This window comes from Symphalangus syndactylus, chromosome 23, assembly GCF_028878055.3.
Source record: "Symphalangus syndactylus isolate Jambi chromosome 23, NHGRI_mSymSyn1-v2.1_pri, whole genome shotgun sequence".
In the NCBI taxonomy this organism is placed as follows: domain Eukaryota; kingdom Metazoa; phylum Chordata; class Mammalia; order Primates; family Hylobatidae; genus Symphalangus; species Symphalangus syndactylus.
Window position 1 is genome coordinate 21,996,424 of NC_072445.2, and position 16,480 is coordinate 22,012,903.

Sequence of the window (16,480 nt, forward strand, 5' to 3'; positions counted from 1 at the left end):
TTTATTGAATGTATTGGGGGAAAATGACAAAGAAGATTAGCTAAAAAAAGGTAACGTTTCTCTGCAAAGCAGCACCAATTCTCTTAACACAGAAAAGACCTAGGAAACCAGAGGACAAAGACATTTTAGAAAATAAAACAAAAATCCATTAGATGACATTATTCCTCAGCTCCTATCAGTCTCAGCACAGTTTATTGGAATGTAATCTTTATCTCTTCCACGATTGTAATTATGTAACAGGCAACAAGGGTTCCCATATTATTTTATGCAATGCAGCTGACCTCAAAGATAGCAGCAACTGAGAAATGAAGACAATCTAATTTTAAACTATTGTGCAGGTAGTAAACATTTAAACATTTTCCTATCACACTTAAAACTTAAAAAAAAAAATCTGCCCTAACTTAGTGGCATATATATTTGGGTTTTTGTTTGTTTTAATCTTTCACTGATTTGAGATTAAATTGGCATATCCTTCATACCAGCCCTCTAACCAGCACTTCGAGTTTTATATCATGGTTCGTAATTCAGAAACATGGCCTCCTGCGACAAAAATTAACTCTTCCTCTTCTTAACTTCTAAACGTGCCATCTTCCAGATTCTTTCATTTTTGTGTACCTCCAAAAATCTAGCCCTTAATTATATTTTAAAAACCAGTTTAGTAGCAAAACCAAGTCCAAATGGATGTTTTTGAATAGACTTGAAATAGATAAAGCAATTATTTTTTGCATTTCTGTTCTCATTGAACTAGAAATTTGCTAATCCTCAAATATCACTTCCTGTGTGAGCTGATTCCACCAAAATGAGGTAGTCAATTTTTTCTGTAGCTCCCATAGTGGTGGCTAGACCCCTCTAGCATTGCTAGTTTTACTTTATCTTGTAATTTATTTTCCTTTTTGCTTTCCCTCCATGGGTCTTCACTAAAATGGAGCATTTACTGGGACTCTTATCTATTCCAAGTGTGCTGGATGTTCTATAAACAGATGTATTCTGAACATAAAGAAGCTGGAAATGTTTGAGTAAATATGTTAGCAGAGGAATGGAAGTGACATATAAAAACACCTCTCAATTTGTGAGCAGAGAGTGCTATTAAGGATATGGTGAAGTTCAAGGTAGGGACATTGTAGAAGTGTCTCAGAAGATAAGACCAATATCCTTTAAGCATTGGTTTGTAGATAATATGTTGCCATTCCTATCCTGCCACGTATAGTATATTTGTAATTCATTTGTAGTCCATGTTTGAAAACCCACTACCATGTATTGTCTCCCTGCTGAGTGCTGACCTTGGTTTTGAGGCTGCTAGTCAGTCTGGGGCAGGGTCTCTGTTGTGGCCATATGTATCATAGGAGACATCAGCTTCTGCTCTGCCAGGCAGGTTCTGCATTAGGAAGAATCCTTATCAATAGCTCATACTGATAACAGCGCAGCAGTTAAAATATATTCAGCTACTAGAGCTGGTTGCTGACTTAACCCTAAATGTCACAGATCTTTTTTGGGTGAATTTAGTTTCCATACTTAATCCTGTATACATCAATATATAAACTATTGCATGGAGAAGATAGGGTTGCTCAAAAGGAAGCAATGTAGAATAGAATGTACATATATTCAATATTATATGTCATAGGAAAACTGAAGGAAAGGAATGACATTGCGGTCTTTTATTCTTACCAACTGTGCGACTTCCAGAAATTAACTCTAGCTGGGCTTATAGAGTGTTCACATATAAAATGAGAGTGGAATAGGGAATTCACTAATATCCTTACAGCCCTGAGAAGCCATGGTGTTATACAGGCTGAGTTTATATAGTTCTTAGACACTGGAACCTGGAATTCTAATATTTCTCTAATCCTAACCTTTTAATGGAGAATCTAGGAGATGAGTGGAATTAGTATTGAAACAGCCAATAAGAATGCTGATTGAAAATCATATTCTCTTAACTATAAAGACAGAGAGGCTCTGATTTGCACTGAAGTAACTTTGGAGATATGGCAAAGTTCATCTTGATTAGGGCATTCACTTGCCTATTAACGTTTTTAACTTCCATGTACTGGGTAGGTATAGGCCTTTTCCATCCACACTGTCTAGAGCCGGGAAGAAAACTGTTAGTCCTTAAACCAGCATACCCTGCCTCTGACAGAAATGGAGAAACTACAGAGCTGATTATTCACTCCAACTTCCCCACATGGGCTATGAACTTGCAATCTGAGTTTGAGTAAACAAGTTTAAACTGCCTGAATCCAGGTAGGCGGGGCATAAACTGTCCTGGTCATAATAGACCCTCTCACTGGGATCTGCTTCCCTCATTTATATTTCTTTCTAGAATTCCATGACTTTTGAGGATGTGGGGCCCAATAATGGCTAGTTGTTGATGGGTTTTTAATCACTCTCCCATGTGAAGGTAACAAATCTTCTGGAGTGAAATTATTGTAATTTAACCAATGACAACACAAACATTGTATGATTACAGTGGCTTAAAATGTGCAGTTCTGGAAATAGATAATTAAAACTAGAGTGTTCAATGAAATGCACAATGGAAATTAATGGCCAAAAATAAAATAATCTACTTCCTAACCGACTGCCAAATAAACCTAATATCGTGATAGATTCTGACAACAGGGTCCTATTGAAATTCTCGGTGACTGACATCACCTTGTATCATTGCAAAAGGAAAGCAGGTAGGAAGAACGAAGATTCTATTCATGGAGGTGAATCTGCCAGTGCAAAGTAGCTGTGTAACCCCTTCCAAATATCATGTGAAGATTGTTTCAAATCCTAAAATCTAAAGCTGTTTAACTTCAACACAGCTGAGCTAGGGTTGCCAGCATATGCCTAGCAATTAACACATAAAATATCTATTTAGTATGTAAAAAATATCTCCTTGATTTGGTTGAATCTCAAATGTTAACAGTTTTATTTTTCAATTCATTTATTTCAAACTTTCATATCACATCCAACCATGTGAAGGCTTTGGCTGTGGAAAAGCAGAAAACTTTATAGAAAAAAAGGATATTTTAATAAGCTGGCTAATCCTCTCTAACCATACCTCTTTCAAATGGATTTTAAAATCACCATGTAATTATAGATGGAGTCCAAGTCAGAGCAGGAATGTGAAATGCCTGCAAGATGTTCCATATAGGCATATTCTCCAGGAGGCTGTAAAAGCAGCACAGTTTCAACTTTTGGAGAACTTTGAAGAGCACTATGACAGTCAGTTTTTCTGTGGGTTACCACAGTCTTTCAGCTCATGCCAAAGGAAGGAGCATTCAGCCCTGACTAAGAATTCATGAGCTAGAAAAACTGATATCAGAAACCAAAAAGCAGCAAAATATGTCAGAGAAAGTGACACTTCAAGCCACTTGCTTCTTGTAGATATCTACAACAAAGAAAATATGTTTGTGGCATCTCATAAAAACACCAGCTAACTTAATATTGCTGGCAAGCCGAAAAGAAAATAAAGCTGAGGGTGTGCTAACATAAACTAAAAAAAAAAAAAAAAAAAAAAGGAGGAACAGGAGGATGCTTTAAATACACTGACATGATTTTCCTCGTGTTAGCTTTCAAGGGTATTATTGGAAGCTCATATTACTGATAAATAAATTATTGGTCTTGTTTGGGTTCCAAACTTTTGTTTGAATAATTGATTTCCTTTGACACTATTGAAGATAATTCTCTGTGGCTACCACTCTACGAAGAAGTATAAAAACAAAATTGAGATGTTTGTACCACAATGAGGGTTAAAAGGATTTCCCAGTGACTATGTGAGGGGTTAAACATACTATAGTCTCTGGCTGAAATAAGGATGCATTATCAGTGAAAGTTCTCCTTCACACCTGTTTCCAAATCCACATTCTCACTCCAGACATTGAACTGCCATTCTACAATTGGAGAAATAAAGCATGAAAGCAGGCAGAGAGGAAGTTGTTTACTCAAGAAGACTTTACAGTTAACCAGTGATCAGAACCCAAAGTTCTTTATTCCTAGTCTACTTATATTTACATGATGCTAGATTATATTACATAATTCACTTCACTTGAATAAAATGAGTAAGACAAAGTCTCTGTCCTCAGGAGGGTATCAAGAGGCATAGTAAAAAGAACATATTCATTAGTTACATGTATTTAAGCTTAAATTTCACTTCAAAACTTACTTGGAGACTTTGGACAAATGACTCAACTACTCTGTGCCTTCGTTTCCTGATCTTGTCTTTACAAGCAAGGATACTAATATATTTTTCACAGAGCTGTTTTAAGAATCAGAAATAACATATATCAGAGACATTCTTAAGTGTTTAGCGCACAGTCACTCTTCAATAAATGCCCTCTCATATTATTAATGGAGGAGGCGAAAAGTAAACAGACTACTTTAAGACTGGGAAGAATGAAATGAATGCCATAGGAAGGCACATCAAGTGCTCTGGGCATTTGACTTACTAAGAAGCAGACCATACAAAATGTTATGCTAAATGAAGCTTCCTCTTTTAGAATCAGAGACACTGAAGAACTTAAAGAAATCTTATTTCTTTTCTTTTTTTTGAAAAGTTAAAAATTCCTTAATTTTTTATTTCTGGTACTACTACCACAATTTACAGTGCAATATACCTGATGTAATGAAAAGAAAAAGGTACAACAGATAAAAGACCTCAGAAATGTACATCTAATTGACATTACATTGCGTTAATCAATAGCTGCACTTTTTGCAAACTGTGGCTACGACAGTCCTGAACAAGAAGGGTTTCCTGTTTAAGCTGCAGTAACTTTTATGACTATCGATCATCGTTCCTTCTGTGGCAGATTTTTACAATTCTTCTAATGCATTTCGGACGACTGTCTCAAAGTTACCTGCAGCTTTCCTAACAACTTCTCTCTCTCTCCCCTGTTAAGAACTATAGCCCTTTTCTGCTGTTTTTAGAACCTTCTGCTACCATATCCACCACTTCCACCACCAGATCCATAACCACCACCATAGGGACTGCCCAAGCTTCTTCCACCAAAACTGCCCCCTTTCATGGGTCCATAATTTGACTGCTGTTGTCCACTATAATTTCCAAAATCATTATAGTTCCCACCACCACCATAGTTATCACCGCCAAAATTTTTTCCTTCATTGTAACCATCATATTCTCCACCACCACCACTATATCCACCACCTTGGTTTCCATATCTTGGTCCACCACCACCATAGCCCCATCTACTACTAAAACCAGGACCACTGCCATAGTTGCCACCATCACCTCCAAATCCATTATATCCACCATCACCTCCTCCATAACTACTTCTGCTACCACCACCTCCACCACCATAACCTCCTCTTCCACCAAAGTTTCCATCACAGCCAAAATTACCTTCACCACCTCCAAAGTTTCCTCCACGACCCATAAAATTACCAGATCCACCTCCATGACCTCTCTGTGATCCAGCAGACTGCATCTCTTGTTTAGAAAGTCCCCACCCCTGTTTTTCACTTCACAATTATGCCCATTAATAGTGTGGTATTTCTGAACAACAATTTTATCAACCGTATCATGATCATCAAAAGTTACAAAAGCAAATCCTCTCTTTTTTCCACTCTGCCTATCTTCCACAATTTCTATGGTTTCAATCTTGCCATACTTTTCAAAGTAGTCTCTCAAATTATACTCTACTGTATCTTCTTTAATACCACCAACAAAAAGTTTCTTCACTCTTAGATCGAGACCAGGCTTTACAGAATCCTCTCTAGAAACAGCTCTCTTTGGTTCCACTACATACCTATCAACCTTGTGTGGTCGAGCACACATTGCTGCATCCACCTCTTCAACATAAGAATAAGTCACAAAACCAAAGTCCCTGGAACGTTTTGTTTGGGGGTCTCTCATTACCACACAATCTGTGAGTGTGCTCCATTTCTCAAAATGTTCTCTTAAACTATTTTTTTGTAGTTTCAAAGCTCAGACCACCAATAAACAGTTTTCCAACTGCTATGGTTCCTTGGGATCATGGTCCTCCTCCCCCTGGCGGCAGCGGGCTTGGGGCTATTGGGAGGCAGTTTCACCTCCATTTTGAGACCAGACTCTCCTCTTCCAACTCGAGTTCAATACCAGAAATCTTATTTCTAATCCTGCCACTCTTTATCTTTTCTTACCACCACCTCAGGACTTGGGTTATTTTGCCTGTCACTAGCTCACATTCATGCTCTCCCTTATATTTTCTATTTATGAGTTACACATAATAAACTCTCAATGCTATTTCCTTGAGCTCTATGAAAATTGCCTTAGTAGCATTATCCACACGTAAAAACACTAATAATATTATTTGTTACAGTCCTTTTTTCACTATTCTATATATACCTGTCTTCTTTAATTATTAAAGATGTAGTTGCTACTATTGTGGAGAAGTATCTGTGGTATTAATATGCTTTCTGAATATTAACTTATTTCTAAGGGCAAGCCAAACATATAGGGATAAAGTCCTCTAATACTTTTATAGCTTTTTAATGTGTTTTTTAAAATCTTTAAAATGTTTTTAAAATTTTTTTTTGCCTTAGTGCTCATTATAACAATATATAAATAGAAAATGTAAAAATAATTTTTAGTATTCATTTCTCTCTGAATCTTATTCCCCACAAAACTTTATAACCTTACACTTGTGTAATTATCATCAGATGCTGTGAAGTCTATTATAAATTTCAGGAACTAATGGCTATCAGGAAATTAAAGATTTCTTAAAAGTAGATAAGCTTGTGCAGCTGTCCCACCACTGGCTGAAAGTTCCCATTGGCAGCAGCTTTGTGTCTTTCTGTGGTGGAGTTACCAGAGGCAATAGACAGCCCCTCTACCACTGCCACTGATTGGTAACTGCCCTTGCTGTCACCAGGCTGGGGAAGGAACAAAGACCCGAGTGCCTTACTCACACCTCCAGCACACTGCAGCTGCCCTGTGGAGAAGAGGACAGCTGTCTTCTCCATGAGACCAGCACCTGCTCGTCACCAGACAAGACTCCCAACTCCCCCAGCTTGGTCTCACAACAAAGCTGCCCCACCCCAAGTTGATCGTTCTGATAAGAGGGCCTCTGCATTTCTCTGAAGTGGAGCCCTAAGAAACAAGTGAAAGACCCTCTGCCACTGCCACTGCAAGGTCCCCACCCCTGTTTTCCCCCAAGCTGGCAAGGGAAGAAAAAGCCTGTGCTAGCCCCAGGGCTGAGATCTGTGGGAGAGGAGCCCACTCTCAGAGCACAGAGAGGAAGCATGGCTACAAACACAAGGAAATGCAGAGGAGCCAGTGGCTAAGAACCTACCTACCAGCCATTGTGGTGAAGTGCAGTCTACTGGATGACAGCCCAGATTTGAACAAAAATATTTTACTAATACACACTCTTGTGAAACCAAAGTCAAGAATTTAACCACAAATAAGATCTGTGCAAAGACTTGGCCCTCTGTAAATACCCAGAAATGAAGCCAACTGACTATACTCAAATTACACCTCAGTTAAAGAATATCAGTCCACAAAGATGAGAAAGAACCAGTGCAAGAACTCTGGTAACACTAAAAACCGCAGTGTCTCCTTACCTCCAAACAACCCATTCCAAAGGATGCAAGGAATTCAATAAAATGATTCAAGAGATGAAAGATTAAATAGCCAATTCAAGAAAAAACCAGACTGATCTAATAGAGGTAAAAAACCTGTGGCAGGAATTTAGTAACAAAATTGAAAGTATTAACAGCAGAATAGACTGAGCTGAAGGAAAAAAATCTCAGAACTAAAAGAACAGTTTCTTGAATTAACTCAGACCAAAATAAAGAAAGAAGAATTTTAAAAAATGAACAAATCCTTCAAGAAATATGGAATTATGTAAAGAGACAAAACCTATGACTCCCTGGGGTCCCTGAAAGACAGGGAGAGAGACCAAGCAACTTGGAAAACAGATTTGAGGATATTGCCCATGAAAATTTCCCCAACCTTGCTAGAGAGATTGGCATTTAAATTCAGGAAATTCAGAGAACCCCTGCAAAATACTATACAAGAAGACCATTCCCAAGACACATAGTCATCAGACTATCCAAAGTCAATGTGCAAGAAAAAAATATTAAAGGCTTCTAGAGAGAAGGGGCAGGTCACCTGCAAAGGAAACCCCATTAGGCAAACAGCAGACCTTTCAGCAGAAACCCTACAAGCCAAAAGAGATTTGGGGCCTATATTGAGCATCCTTAATGAAAAGAAATTCCAAGCAAGAATTTCCTATACAGCCAAACTAAGCTTCATATGTGAAAGAGAAATAAGACCCTTTTTAGACAAGCAAATGTTAAGGAAATTTATTAACATCAGATTTGCCTTACAAGAGATGTTGTGGGAAGTCAGGGACCCCAAACAGAGGGACTGGCTGGAGCTGCGGCAGAGGAACATAAATTGTGAAGATTTCATTTTAATATGGACGTTGATCAATTCCTAAATTAATACTTTTATAATTTCTTATGCCTGTCTTACTTTAATCTCTTAATCCTGTTATCTTTGTAAGCTGAGGATGTATGTCACTTCAGGGCCACTCTGATTATTGTGTTAACTGTACAAATTGATTGTAAAATGTGTGTTTGAACAATATGAAATCAGTGCACCTTGAAAAAGAACAGAATAACAGTGATTTTAGGTAACAAGGGAAGACAACCATAAGGTCTGACTGCCTGCAGGGTCGGGCAAAATAGAGCCATATTTTTCTTATTGCAGAGAGCCTATAAATGGATGTGCAAGTAGGGAATACATTGCTAAATTCTTTTCCTAGCAAGGAATATTATTAATACCCTGGGGAAGGAATGCATTCCTGGGGGGAGGTCTATAATGGCTGCTCTGGGAGTGTCTGTCTTATGCAGTTGAGATAAGGACTGAAATATGCCCTGGTCTCCTGCAGTACCCTCAGGCTTAGTAGGGAGGGGAAAAACCCCACCCTGGTAAATTTGAGGTCAGACCGGTTCTCTGCTCTCGAACGCTGTTTTCTGTTGTTTAAGATGCTTATCAAGACAATACGTGCACAGCTGAACATAGACCTTTATCAGTAGTTCTGTTTTGCCCTTGTCCTGTTTCCTCAGAAGCATGTGATCTTTGTTCCCCTTTTGCCCTTTGAAGCATGTGATCTTTGTGACCTACTCTCTGTTCTTGCACCCCCTCCCCTTTCAAAATCCTTAATAAAACTTGCTGGCTTTGAGGCTCAGGTGGGCATCATGGTCCTACTGATATGTGATGTCACCCCCGGAGGCCCAGCTGTAAAATTCCTCTCTTTGTACTCTTTCTCTTTATTTCTCAGCCAGCCAACACTTACGGAAAATAGAAAGAACCTACACTGAAATATTGGGGGTGGGTTCCCCCGATAAGAGACCCTTAAGGGAGTGCTAAACAGGGAAATGAAAGATCATTACCAGTTACCACAAAAACACACTTAACTACATAAACCATTGGTACTCTAAAGCAACCACACAATCAAGTCTACACAACAACAAGCGTATAACAAAATGACAGGATCAAATCAGCACGTATCAGTACTAACCTTGAATGTAAACAGGCTAAAAGTCCTGCTTAAAAGGCATAGAGTGGCAAGTTGGATAAAAAAGCAAGACCCAACTGGATGCTGTTTTCAAGAGACCCATCTCAGATACAATGTCATCCATAGGCTCAAAGTAAAGGGCAGGAGAAAGATCTATCAAGTAAATGAAAAACAAAAAAGGGCAGGAGTTACTATTCTTATTTCTAACAAAACAGACATTAAACCAACAATTATAAAGAAAGGACAAAAAGGACATTAGATAATGATAAAGGGTTCAATTCAAAAGAAGTCTTAACTACCCTAAGTATATATGCACCCAATACTGGGGCACTTACATTCATAAAACTAGTTCTTAGAGACTTACCAAAGAGAACCACACACAATAATAGTGGTATACTTCAACACCCCACTGACAGTATTGGACAAATCATTGAAGCAGAATACTAATGAAGGTATTCTGGACCTAAACCCAACACTTGACCAAATAGCCCTAACAGACACCAGCAGAACACTTCACCCAAAAATAACAGAATATACGTTTTTCTCATCTGCACATGGCACATACTCTAAAACTGACCACTCAGCCATAAAGCAATTCTCAACAAATTTTTAAAAAATACTGAAATCATACCAACCACACTCTTGTTCACAGTGCAATAAAAATAAACATCAATACCATGATCTCTCAAAACCATAGTATTAAATGAAAATTAAACAATCTTCTCTTGAATGACTTTTTGACAAACAAAGAAATTAAGGGAAAATTCAAGAAATCCTTTGGAAGTAATGAAAACAAAGATACAACATACAAGAATCACTGGGACACAGTAAAGCTGTGTGAGGGAAAATTTTATAGTGCTAAGCACTCATATCAAAAAGTTAGAAAAAAGTCTCAAATTAATAATTGAACATTACACCTAGAGGAACTGGAAAAAAAAGAGCAAACCAACCTCACATCTAGCAGAAGAAAAGAAACAACCAAAATCAGAGCTGAACTGAATTACACAGAGATGAGAAAATCATACAAAAGATCAAGAAAACCCAAAGTTTGTTTTTTGAAAGGATAAATAAGATTGATAGACCACTAACTAGACTAATAAAAAAAAAGAGGGAACATCCAAATAAACACAATCAGAAATGACAAGAAATGACAAAGGGGACATTATCACCAACTCCAGAGAAATACAAAAAACCCTCAGAGACTATTACAAACAACTCTATGCACACAAATTAGAAAACCTAGAAGAAATGGATGTACAACCTCTGAAGATTGAACTTGGAAGAAATCAAATCCACGAACATGACAATAATAAGATTCAAAATTGAATCAGTAATAAAAAACCTACCAACCAAAAATGCCTGTGAATGAGACAGATTCACAGCCAAATTCTAACAGAGCTGGTACCTATCCTACTAAACAATTCTGAAAAATTAAGGAGGAGGGACTCCTCCCCAACTTATCTTGTGAGGCCAGACTCATTTTGATACCCAAACCTGGCAGAAACACAACAAAAAAAGAAAACTTTAGGCCAAATATCCCTAATAAACATAGATGCAAAAATCCTTAACAAAACACTGCAAACCGAATGCAGCAGCACAACAAAAAGCTAATCCACCACTATCAAGTAAGCTTTATTTCTGGGATTCAAGGTTGGTTCAACCTATGCAAATCAATAAATGTGATTCATCACATAAACAGAACTAAAAACAAAAACCATATGATCATCTGAATAGACACAGAAAGGCTGTCAATAGAATTCAATATCCCTTCAGGTTATACACTCTCAACAAACTAGGCATTGAAGGAACCTAGTTCAAAATAATAAGAGCCACCTATGACAAACCCATACCAACATCATACTGAATGGGCAAAAGCTGGAAGCATTCCCTGTGAGAACAGAAAGAAGACAAAATGTCCACTCACCACTCCTATTTAACGTAGTAGTGGAAGTCCTAGCTAGAATAATCAGGCAAGAGAAAGAAATAAAAGCCATTCGAATAGGAAGAGAGGAAGTCAAAACATCTCTCTTCACAGATGATACAATTCTATACCTAAAAAATGCCATCATCTCTGCCCAAAGGTCCTAGGTCTGATAAACAACTTTAGCAAAGTTGCAGATACAAAATCAATGTATCAATCAAAACCCAACAGCATTTTTATACACTAATAACGTCAAATCTGAGAGTCAAATCAAGAATGCAATCCCACTTACAATAAGCACAAAAAGAATAAAATATTTAGAAATACAGCTAAACAGGGAGGCGAAAGAGCTCTACAATGAGAATTACAAAGCACTGCTGAGCAAAATCAGACATGATACAAATGGGAAAACATTCCATGCTCATGTATAGGAAGAATCAGTATTGTTAAAATGGCCATACGGCCCAAAGCAATTTACAGATTCAATGCTATTCCTACCAAACTACTAATGATGTTTTTAGAATTAATCATTATTAATTGATAATTAATAATAATTATTAGAATTATAATTAGGAAAATACTGTTCTACAATCATTTGAAACCAATGAAAAGCCCAAATAGCCAAAGCAATCCTAAGCAAAAAGAACAAGGCTGGAGACATAACACTACCTTACTTCAAACTGTACTATAAGGCTACAGTAATTAAAACAGTGCTAGTAAAAAAAAAAAAAAAAAAAAAAAAAAAAATAGACCTGTAGACCAATGGAACACAATAGAGAACTCAGAAATAAAGCAGCATACCTACAAACACCTGTTCTTCAACAAATCTGGTAATAGCAAGCAATAGGGAAATAACTCCCTATTCAATCAATAGTGTTGGGATAACTGGCTAGCTATATGCAGAAGATTAAAACTGGATCCCTACATTTCACTGTATACAAAAATTAACTCAATATGGATGGAAGACTTAAATGTAAAACCTAAAACTATAAAAATTCCAGAAGAAAGTCTATACTATTCTGGACATCAGCTCTGGGAAATATTTCATGATGAAGACTTCAAAAGCAATTGCAACAAAAACAAAAATTCACAAATGGGATCTTTTTAAACAAACAGTTTCTGCATAACAAAACTATCAATAGAGTAAACAAACAACCTACATAATGGGAGAAAATATTTTCAACTAGGAATGTGACAAAGATCTAATATCCAGAATGTCAGGCTGCTGATCCAAGCAAGCAGGTACTCTAAATGCCTGTATTTCTGCCTAGGATGGAATGGAGTCACAGGGGAACTGGTTAGGGCGCTAAGCAATGGCACACATAGATAGTTCCAGGTCACCCGGCTGGCTCTGGCTGCAATTTTGCTGCCCAGGAGAAACTGCAGCTATAGCAGCTCTCCTTCTTCCCCAAGCTCTTGATGGCAGAGAGCACAATTCTAGCACCTGCTGCTGAGGCATTTTCCCCAGTTCTGGCTATAGAGGCCTCTATCCCACTCCAGAGCAGGCCCTCCAATCTCTGGCACAAGACTTAAATGCCTGCATGGCCACATGGCCAGGTCACCAAAGAATAGCTGACTTTGTATATGCTCTGATTAAAAATGGCATCTGTTCTTGGTCCTGGGTCTGGGAAAATGTCTGCAGCTTACCAATGTCTTTCACAGTGACTGTAAGCCTCTCCATGTATATTTGAGAAGAATGTATATTCTGCTGTTATTTCTATTGAGTTATTTTCTAGTTGTTGCTCTAGAGCCATAATATGCAGCTTAATTTATCAAAATGTATTTCACATGTATACTGACTTAATTCTAGTGAGATGCAGAAATTTGGTTCCTATCTAGCTATTTTCTCTTTTACCACCCTGTTGTTACTAATGTTATATCTATATATGTTGCAAACCCAACAATATATTGTTACAATTATGAATAAGAATAGAAAGGAGATCAAGTATAAAGTTTATTACTCAGCTTTGTTCTCACAAAGGTTCTTTCCCTGTTATAGTTAAATATATTACGTTTCCATACATTATAGGCCTCGAAATTCTGTTGTGTACACTTCATTTTATAATTGCTTTTTCAGTAAGCTGAGAGAAGTAGATAAATATGTATTTTTGCTGTTATTTATAAATCATATAATAACCTTTACCAGCTGTCTTTGTTTGTTTAATATGGATTTGAAGTACTAGCTGGAATCACTTGTTTTCAGCTTGTCCTTCCTTTAGTCTTTCTTATAGGGTGATTCTCCTAACAACAGGTTCTCTCCATTTATGTTTATCTAGGGAAACTTTTTATTATACCTTTAATTTTGAGAAAGATAGTTTTGTTAAAAATAACGTTCTTAGTTGACATTACATTTTCAGCACTTTGAATATGTTATCCCACTGCCTTCTGACATTAATTATGTTTGATGAGAAGTCAGCTGTTTTTTTTTTTTTTTTTTTTTTTTTATGTGACGAGTCCTTTTTACTTGCTGTTTTCAAGGTTTTGTCTTTGTCTTTCAGCATTTTTATGATAATTTGTCTGGATATAGATGTCTTTGTGTTTATTTAACATGGATTTTGTTGAGCATCTTGGATGTGTAGATTGATGTTTCTAATAAGAGTTTACACATTTTAACCATTATTTTAGAAAATGTATATCTTTGCTCTTTTCCTGTTCCACTTGTCTTTCTAGTATTTGTGTTATGTCTATGCTGCTACTTTAATAATTTCCCACATTTCTCTAGGGTACATTAATTATTCTTATTATTTCTCTGTTCTTTAGACAGTGAAATGTCTGCTGATTTACTTTCGGGTTTTAGGATACTTCCTTCTACCAGTTCATATCTAAGGTTGAGCATGCCTTGTAAATTTTTCATTTCAGTTATAGCACTTTTCAACTCTAATATTTAGTTTTTTTAACAATAAATATCTGTTTATTAATAATCTCTATTAATGAGATATTGCCATTATATCCTCCTTTATTTCTATGTACATAGCTATTTGAACATATGTATAAGACTTTCTTTGATGTCTTTCTGTGTTAAATCTAATATTTGGCATTTATGCAAGCAGTTTCTGTTGTTTTCTCTTTTTACTATATAGGGGTCATAATTCTCTGTTTCTAATGTCACCCTTTAGAGGAAACAGCCTTGAGCATCCATATAGACACACTAAAATCACAGCGATTTTAACAGTGCTTTCTTTTTCTTTTTTCTAATCTTGTGAGTTGTCTGCCTTTGTTTGTATCACGCCATGATATTAAAGTTGACCAGTTTTTCACCTGAATCTCAGGATGATACATTGCTCCATAGTCCAACTTAAATTTAAGTCTTTTTGCAGAGGTAGTTTTAAGGCCATTTTTGTTGTTGTTGTTCTGGCTCTAGAAGGATTCTTCCTAGCTTTGTCTTTCCCTGGTTTTCTCCAGTCAAATGGATACTCTGTGGTTTGGCTTATTGGTCTAATGGTGCTACCAAACTGTTATAATTGCTTACCACCAAAATATCCCTTGCTTTAAAGACTGATCGTAACTTTGAAATTCCTCACATTGTGTTTCAAACAAAGTCAGTTCCTTTGGGGATAACTTCAGGACTCCCTATTCTACCTCTCCCACCGGGAAAAATCTCTGAGCCACTTCTTCAGAGCCACAGGCAAGAGTGTCATGCTTTCTAATAAGCAGGGCATTGGGTGGTGACTGCAGCCCCGGTCTGGTGATTGTATTTATTCTCTCTTGCCTTCCACCTGCCAAAATGTGAGGTCATAGTAAGAAAGTCCACATAAGAGTTTGGCACCTTCGCTTGATCTGGGACTTGCCAGCCTCCAGAATTGTGAGGAATACATTTCTGTTTTTATACAATATTCAGTCTGTAGTATTCTGTTACCGCAACACAAAATGGACAAAGACAAGGATTCTGTAAGTTAGACATTGAAAAAGAGGTGAGAGAGAGAAAGATCTTGCTAAAATCAGGGCTATTATATATCTTATGATTAATTTTTGGATTCAATAGAACAAAGATGAGATTTTTCTTAATTTATATAATCCTAAAAATTCCAATTTTTACTGAAGATAGTTTGAAAAGGGCTTTCTAGCTCATGCAAACACAAGACTCATAATCGATCCAATGAAATAAACAATTGACATGATATAAATCATGTATTCACTACTGTAGTCATAGCGTAGGTACATTATATGAAGATAGAAGAGATTTTAAGGAGATACAAGTAATAGTTCTTTACTTTCATCACTATAAAGATATTTTCGTTATCTTGGAAGTTTTTTTTTAAAGCACTTATTTACTTTCTGAACTACCATATACTCCAGGTTCTTTCTGTGCATTAATTGTCCCAGTCCTGGTATCAGCCATTTCTCTAAGAATCTTTGGTTCCTTTTATTGAAGAACGGTATTAGAAACTACGAACTAGGTGCTAGGTGTTCTCATTACTACTGGGCTCATTGCTTCTCGTTCCTGTCAGCTGACAGGATATATATTTCAGGGTATATATGTAAATATGTGGGTATGTATCCTTTTAAAAAAATTGTCTGCCTGTGCTGCAGAGTAATATTTATCAGGATCTTAGGTTTATATTACCTCCTGATATAGAAAAAATATTGTGCCATTAAAATCATTCTTAAAACAGAATTGTACTCCTGCATCCTATTTTTTTTTCTCTTATCAACTATGAGAAATTTGTTCATGGAATCAGTGCTATTTTAAATAAATTAGATAATTTTGTCTCCAGACCTATCCACGAAGCCAAAAGAGAGAAATTATCCTTGTTCTACTATTCCCTTTAAAAATATAACTTTCAGTATTTTTTTCCTCAAATACTCAGTGGCTAACAACTATGCTAAATATTTCTCTTTATCAGGGAGTCTTTGAAGAGAGCAGCAGAACTATGAATGGATTCATCCTTATGGACAATAAAAATAACAAAAACAAGTGAGTGAACTGGAAAACAATAATATGACAGAAGGAAGAGTACATGGATTCAGAAAGAATAACAATAAGTATCTGGAAATAACAAGTATTTTCATTCTTGTTTAGGGATTAACCACAATAGCAAATACAGGAGCCTCCGCA

General features: G+C 36.7%; 1 pseudogene; it reads right to left on the reverse strand.

Moving 5' to 3' along the window:
• Window positions 1–4,673: 4,673 nt before the first annotated feature.
• LOC129473101 (heterogeneous nuclear ribonucleoprotein A3-like) lies at window positions 4,674–15,763 on the reverse strand (annotated as a pseudogene).
• Between the last annotated feature and the right edge of the window lie 717 nt (window positions 15,764–16,480).